We start from the raw sequence: 6,711 nt of genomic DNA, 5'->3' as shown, positions 1-6,711 counted from the left end.
GCTGCCAGTCACAGCAGACAAATATGATGGTAATTATATAATTCCTGCCACTGAGGTGCTGTTCAAACGGTGAAAACGCAAAGATTTTCCCTTTTACATTTTCAAAAGTTTCCATGTATTGATTTGTATTGAACGCAATTGATTTGGAAACTTTCATCATGCCCACTGTTGCGAAGAAATTGGGCCGAAATCGCTGTAGTACGCATGCCAAACCAGTAGTTGGTGGTTACACTTAGCCTAGTAGAAAGCGCTTCCGGGACAATTTGATGCATAAAACCTTACGGTAATTGAAAATGAATGCCACTAAACTTAATGATGCGGTTGGTGTAAGCTTAGTGTAACAAGTATTGCAAATGACAAGCTTTCTTTTTTCACCTCGCACTCAGCATTAGTATATTATATATATATATATATATATATATATATATATATATATATATATATATATATACTGTATATATTTAATAAAAATATATAAATAATATTTTCTAAAACCTTATCTCTGTTATCTCAATCTCTCTCTCAGACCTGAGTCCAGCTGGACAAAGCAGAGCAAGAGGGCTGTCTCCTCCATCCCCCCCCTGCGGTGCACTGGTTCCTCAGCCATGTATTCATTTACAGAAGCTTTGTCTGCATATTTTCAGGTGATCGGAGATGGCAGATAAAACATTAGATGGAACCACAGAGCAATCAATTTCCGCACAATACCCAAGCAAACTAAATGCATATAATCCAATGGAAAAGCAGAAACCATTCCGATGCCTAGCCCCTGAAGAGGTGACCTAGAGTGATGGTGGTCTTCACCTGACATTTGTTCAAACTGAGTGTCTGTCCTCAGGCTGGAATGCATGTCTGGAAACGCAACTCTACCGTCAACATAAACACCATACTGTGTGCAACGCTCACAAGAACTGTAGCCACCATGACCTTTGACACATTTTAAAAAAGCTCTTGCTGGAGTGTCACAGATAAACGCATCTGGAAGTGCAACATGTATGTATATATATATATATATATATATATATATATATATATATATTACATATACACCTATCATGAACACATTTGCTCTGGGTAGTTCTAATATGACACTTATACACCCTCTGTTGTGATTGGTCAATCATAGCATTTTTAGGTCAGTTATTTCTAGCTGTGTGTGTGGCAGAGAGCTGCACTAACAAAGACACTAGCTCACAGCCAACCAGTCACAAACACACACCCCAGCACTTCTTTCATGATTTGCTTTATAAATGACTTGCAACACAATTGTGATAAGTTAACATGGCACTTATTTATCATCTAGAAACATACACTCACTTACTTATGCTCTCACACATAACAATTTATGTTTACTACAGTCCATAACAGATATGACACTACACTGTATCTTCAATTTCTAGATAGCTTTATTCTCCATGCTAGATAGTTTGAATTGAACCAACTGTCCTTTTGCAAACTGACAATTGATTTTCTCTTAGACAAACGGAACTTGAATCCAGCTCTGCGCTTTGATCGGTAAGTTGGATTGTTATTTTTGAAAAAGACAGAAGGGCAGCTAATGATTGTGGATGTGGGCAACTGCTGAGCATTCTTAGACGTTTGATATTGTTTATAACAATTAGGACTAACTATGATGTACACCTGGCAATGCTTCATTTAGTCAGTAAATATTTTAAATAATTACTGTATATATAACATTATTAATTCTCTGTAAACACTAAGCATATCTTTCGATAAGGCATATTGAAGGGAAACTATAAATATATATACTATATACTATAACAGTATGTTGTCAGTGAAAGCACATAACTTCTCTCCCTCTCTCTCCCCATCTTCCTCATTCCTCCTCCTGTCTCTAATTGCAGATAAGCTCTGTTGGTGAATCTTTGAAGACTCAGCAGTAAGTTCCCACACAGCAGGTTTCTCCCCAGAAAAGTTGTTAGGCATGGTGGCAATAATGCTGCCTGATTTGGTGAAATTGTGCGATTATTAGGGCTGGGAAGTATGACAGTATAAGTGTCTCTACTGGGGGAGATTTTACAAAACTGTTTATACAAGGAAGAGAAAAAAAGTTAAACTCGCCAGAGGCAGCTGTCCCTACAGTATACCGCAGCGCCTGCTAATTGAAGCTCTCCACAAGTGTCCACAATCTCTTAATCAATCTACTAAGTGTGAGTGAATGAATAAGGTAGACATTATTCTTATGCCAACTGAAGAAGACAAACTATAATTGGGTCTTTCAGCCCCATTGCAAATGAGAATTTGGATCAATAAGCAGGAAAAAAAAATAGCATGATTTGACGATTAGTTTACTATAGGCAAAATTCGACCAATCAGATTCGATTTTGTACATTTTTAGTGGAGGACAGCCCTACTACACATATGTACCTGATGAATGGTTTACACTTTAGATTAGGGGGATGAAGAAAGGTTTGTAAAAGACTGATTAATAATTTACCAATGAATGAGCATTTCATGATTTGCTTTATAAATGGCAACACAATTGTGTATATGTTAACATAGCACTTATTTATCATCTAGAAACATACACTCACCGGCTACTTTATTAGATACACCTGTTCAATTGCTTATAAAAACAAAAAGCTAATCTTCCAATCACATGTCTGCAACTCAATGCATTTAGGCATGTAGACGTGGTCAAGACAACGTGCTGAAGTTGAAACAGAGCATCAGAAAGGGGATTTTAAGTGAATTTTAAAGTGGCATGGTTGATGGTGCAAGGCAGGATGGATCCATGCTTTCATGTTGTTTACGCCAAATTCTGACCCTACCATCTGACTTTCGCATAGATTGGATTTCATGCTGATCTGTCCAAGGATTCGTGCCCGCTGTAAGGCTGGCTGATGAGGCAGATGATGAGGAGGAGGTAGGTTTTTGTAGCTTGTAGCCTTCGATGTGAAACATATACTTTTCACTGTTTGTGATGCTTGACGCACGGCTCATGAGAAAGATAGGCTCAAGCTGACGATACTAGTAATGCCTGTATCTTCCTGTCTGTATTATGAGATGATTTTAGGTCTTCTGCATTTAACATTTATGGTCAGCTTTTTTCTCAGAGCTTTTAAGAAGAGTGCTATAGGTTTAGTTCACATAAATCGGAGGGTGTTTGACATATATCCACTTGTTTACATAATACCGACGTTACTTCCTCAGTTGCGAATTATATGGAACTCTGCAAACTATATATATATATATATATATATATATATATATATATATATATAAATAAATAAAATATATGAATAATATTTTCTAAAACCTTATCTCTGTTATCTCAATCTCTCTCAGACCTGAGTCCAGCTGGACAAAGCAGAGCAGGAGGGCTGTCTCCTCCATCCCCCCCTGCGGTGCACTGGTTCAAGCCCAAAGTTTTTATTAACTAAACAAACTAAACAAACTCCACCACACTGAATGAGGGCATCCTGCAAAGTTCACTGAGTTATGTGCAGTGAAGCTGAGGCAAAGCCACAACCGTATTTCGAAGGGGGAATAAAAGCAGTGGTTTTGTGAAATCCTTGACTGGAGCACTGGCAAGCTGACCAGAGAGTTTTGAGAGGATAGAAATTCCAAGCGATGTTGACTCTATGGGGTAGTTGAAGAAACATGCCCCTGTCTCAGAAGCTTCATACACAACATGAGTTTCTCCTCGGCAATGCACAATGTTCCTTACAATCACAACTCCATACCTGCAAACTCGTCGCTTTTCGGCGAAAATCGCCGTTTAGAATCAAAATATATGACCCACGTGAATCGTATAGATCCGAAGAGTTTTTGTTTCTGGGAGGGGGGGGGGGGGGGGGTAGCGGCAGCTGCCAGAGAAGTCAGCCAGCGCTTCCCAGACTGGACTGTGTGGGCGAGTTACCGTAGTGTGAGACAAGGGAATATCGTTATCTTGGCAATAAAACATCTTTGGTAGACGTCATGAGTATTGTCCAATCAGCGTTAAGATCGGGCACAGTAAAGCATCACTGCTGCCGCTGTGTGTTCAGACTTTAGAATTGGCTAAAAGTCTCAATCAAAGCCCTTTTGATAATAAAAAATTAGAGGCTTTGATTAAACACTGTCAATGCTTCAGAGGTTAATGTAACAGCCTACTGAAACAGAAACTATACGGAGGGACGCAGCTCACTGTATTTAGTCGCGCTGTCAGTTTGCCGGCATGGCTCTCTGTTAGACTCGAGACATAGAAAAAGATCGCGGAAGCCGTTCCCGTAGACAAAGTTAACGGGCAGGATATCCCCGACTGATTTCATCCATCAAACCACAGAGTTTTTTCTGAGCGGCGTCTCACTCGCTCACTGGGTCTCCCGGGTCCCGGTGATTTTCACCGTCACAGCGATCGACTCGCTGCTTTGCTGGGGCGGAGACTTTGTGTGAAGGTGATTTAATAGTGATTCAATAGTGGAGAACTCTGGTTGTGTGAATGATATTTAACAATAGCCAATCGTTTGGAAAAACACCCGACCCCCCTAGAAGGGACGAGTGTTTGTCACCTTTTTCACCTCCTATGAGTTTGCAGGTCTGAACTCTGCCCCCCAGTTCAAAACAATTGCTACCACTGGTGTTTGTGATTATTGTGGCTTTGCCTTTATACATTTTATATTGAACACTCTGATGCATGGATAAATCTGTTGGCATTGGTCCAGATGCATGGGGCTGTTTTGGTTCAATACCTTCAGGCATTTCTCTTGCTATGTGGGGAAATAGTTGCCTTTCATACACACGCCTGACAATCTGTTGAATAGGGCCCTGTGGTCTTCTCACCATTTTTTTTAACTGTCCTAAATAATTTTCAAAGGGGAAACACGAAACTGAATCGAGAGGGCCGTATTTTTCTGCATCGTCTGCTAAATGTATGAGGTTGTGGGTATTAACAAGAAATTTGGTCCCATATATCTTAGCGAAGTTGGTCACAAAGCATCTTAACAGTTTTCTGGTATAGCCACAGTAGTCTCTACACAGAGCAGAAACCATGCAATGCCTAGCCCCTGAAGAGGTGACCTAGAGTGATGGTGGTCTTCATCTGACATTTGTTCAGCCCCATCAGCATCGTTCTCCATACCTTCCTCGGCCTGCCCTTCTTGGTCAATGGAAAAAAACAAAGTAGACTGTAAGTTGAGATTGAGCAACGTAAAGGTTTGAGTAATGTTCGTGTTATAGCCTTGCATCATACCTTTCTTATTGAACTTCTCTTTAACGCAGAATCAAGAATCCAATGTTTGAATCGGATGAGAGGGACAGTGACTGCAGGCGGGATTCCAAACTACCAAACCCTCCTGTAATGCGCACCTCCCATGCTCTCACAATGTAAGAATAGTAATATGTCCATTTCAGTGTAATTCTTGGTAGGATAACATAAGCGAGACCAGCCCTACAAACACCTGTGTTGTTGACTTATTGAAAATAAAACCAATGAATGAAATTAGTTACTGCGTGACCAAAATTCAGGATTGTCAGACAGTCACATATACTCTTTCCTCATTGTTTGTTGACTGCATTTCCCATTTACAGAGCTCGATAACTATATCAAAATTATATGGATTGCAAATACTCAAAAACAAGTAACCACTTTTAGAAAGATTCAACACATTTTGCTGTGACTTACATATTTGATTGAATAGGTATTTAAAACACCCTCCATCACCTATTTCTTATTTTCTGTAGGGGTTTCTGGAGAAGGCAGAAGACGATGCTCATCAGAAATGAGAGCAGGTAAACGTGAGTAAACCTAATGAACTGATTGTATCCTTTCCTTAAGAACCTCTGTCATATCAAACTCTCTTTCGCTACAGCTCTCAGCAAAGATACCACACCATCTTGGCCGAGGAACGACCGTCCCAGCACATGTGAGTGTTGTTGCATTCAAAAGAAGTAAAAAGGTAGAAAAAGATTAAAAAAATAAAACTGACACATTGAATTATTGTGATGTAATACTGTTCTTTTTCAGATTCTGAATGTTCAATTTCCCCCAGTTAAAGGGCTAGTGGGGCTCAGACAGTTCATATAACTTATAATGAGAGAGAGCAATGAATTAAAAGTACAGTATGAGGTAGAAATGTATCTCATAATTAATTATATGCCAACATTAAATCAATTTGATGCTCTGAAGGGACAATAATTGAAAAAAAAATATTCAGACATAAGCTCAGGCCACTTCGGGCTTCATATCCGAATACAGATACATATACAGATTATTTTGTTGGTTGAACAGATACAGATAATGACGTCTAAGCTGAAAGCAGAGTTACTGTGGTGTCTGAACACCGAGACAATACCTTTTTCCTTTGTGTTGATTGCGTCGTTGGTCTTAAATTTAATTTCCAGTTGGCATTAAAAATGTCTTCTATTAACTTGTGTTAAGCTGTAGGAACAATGATACCATAGTCACTTACTAAAGAAAATATTATTTAGACCACTAATTTTTTTGCCATCAAATTCAAACATAATAATCAATAACCTCCCCCTACTAATACTAATTCACAGTGTATGCAAACATTCTTGGCACTTTTGTTTATTTTATTGCAAACCAAACTATAAAACATAACATTTACCTTACAATAAAATTAATTATTTATTATTTCAATCCTATTACATTCCATTCAAACAATAATCAACCTGGGGCCGGTTTCCCGATAACGTCCTCTCTTAGCGAGCTACGAAGACTCCTACGTTATGACTTACCAAAGTTGT

The 6,711-nt window shown here is 39.0% G+C and overlaps 1 long non-coding RNA gene across 1 annotated transcript; it reads left to right on the top strand.

Moving 5' to 3' along the window:
* The first annotated feature begins 4,936 nt into the window (after positions 1-4,936).
* LOC307269674 lies at positions 4,937-5,732 on the top strand. Its single transcript, XR_013845508.1, has 3 exons — positions 4,937-5,131; positions 5,224-5,328; positions 5,686-5,732. It is a non-coding gene; the product is annotated as an uncharacterized lncRNA (long non-coding RNA).
* The last annotated feature ends 979 nt before the right edge of the window (positions 5,733-6,711 follow it).

The sequence above is a fragment of the Ammodytes marinus genome, assembly GCF_949987685.1.
Source record: "Ammodytes marinus genome assembly, chromosome: 24".
Taxonomy (NCBI): domain Eukaryota; kingdom Metazoa; phylum Chordata; class Actinopteri; order Uranoscopiformes; family Ammodytidae; genus Ammodytes; species Ammodytes marinus.
The sequence above is the reverse complement of the archived record's forward strand: the minus strand, read 5'-3'. Positions and strand labels throughout refer to the sequence as shown.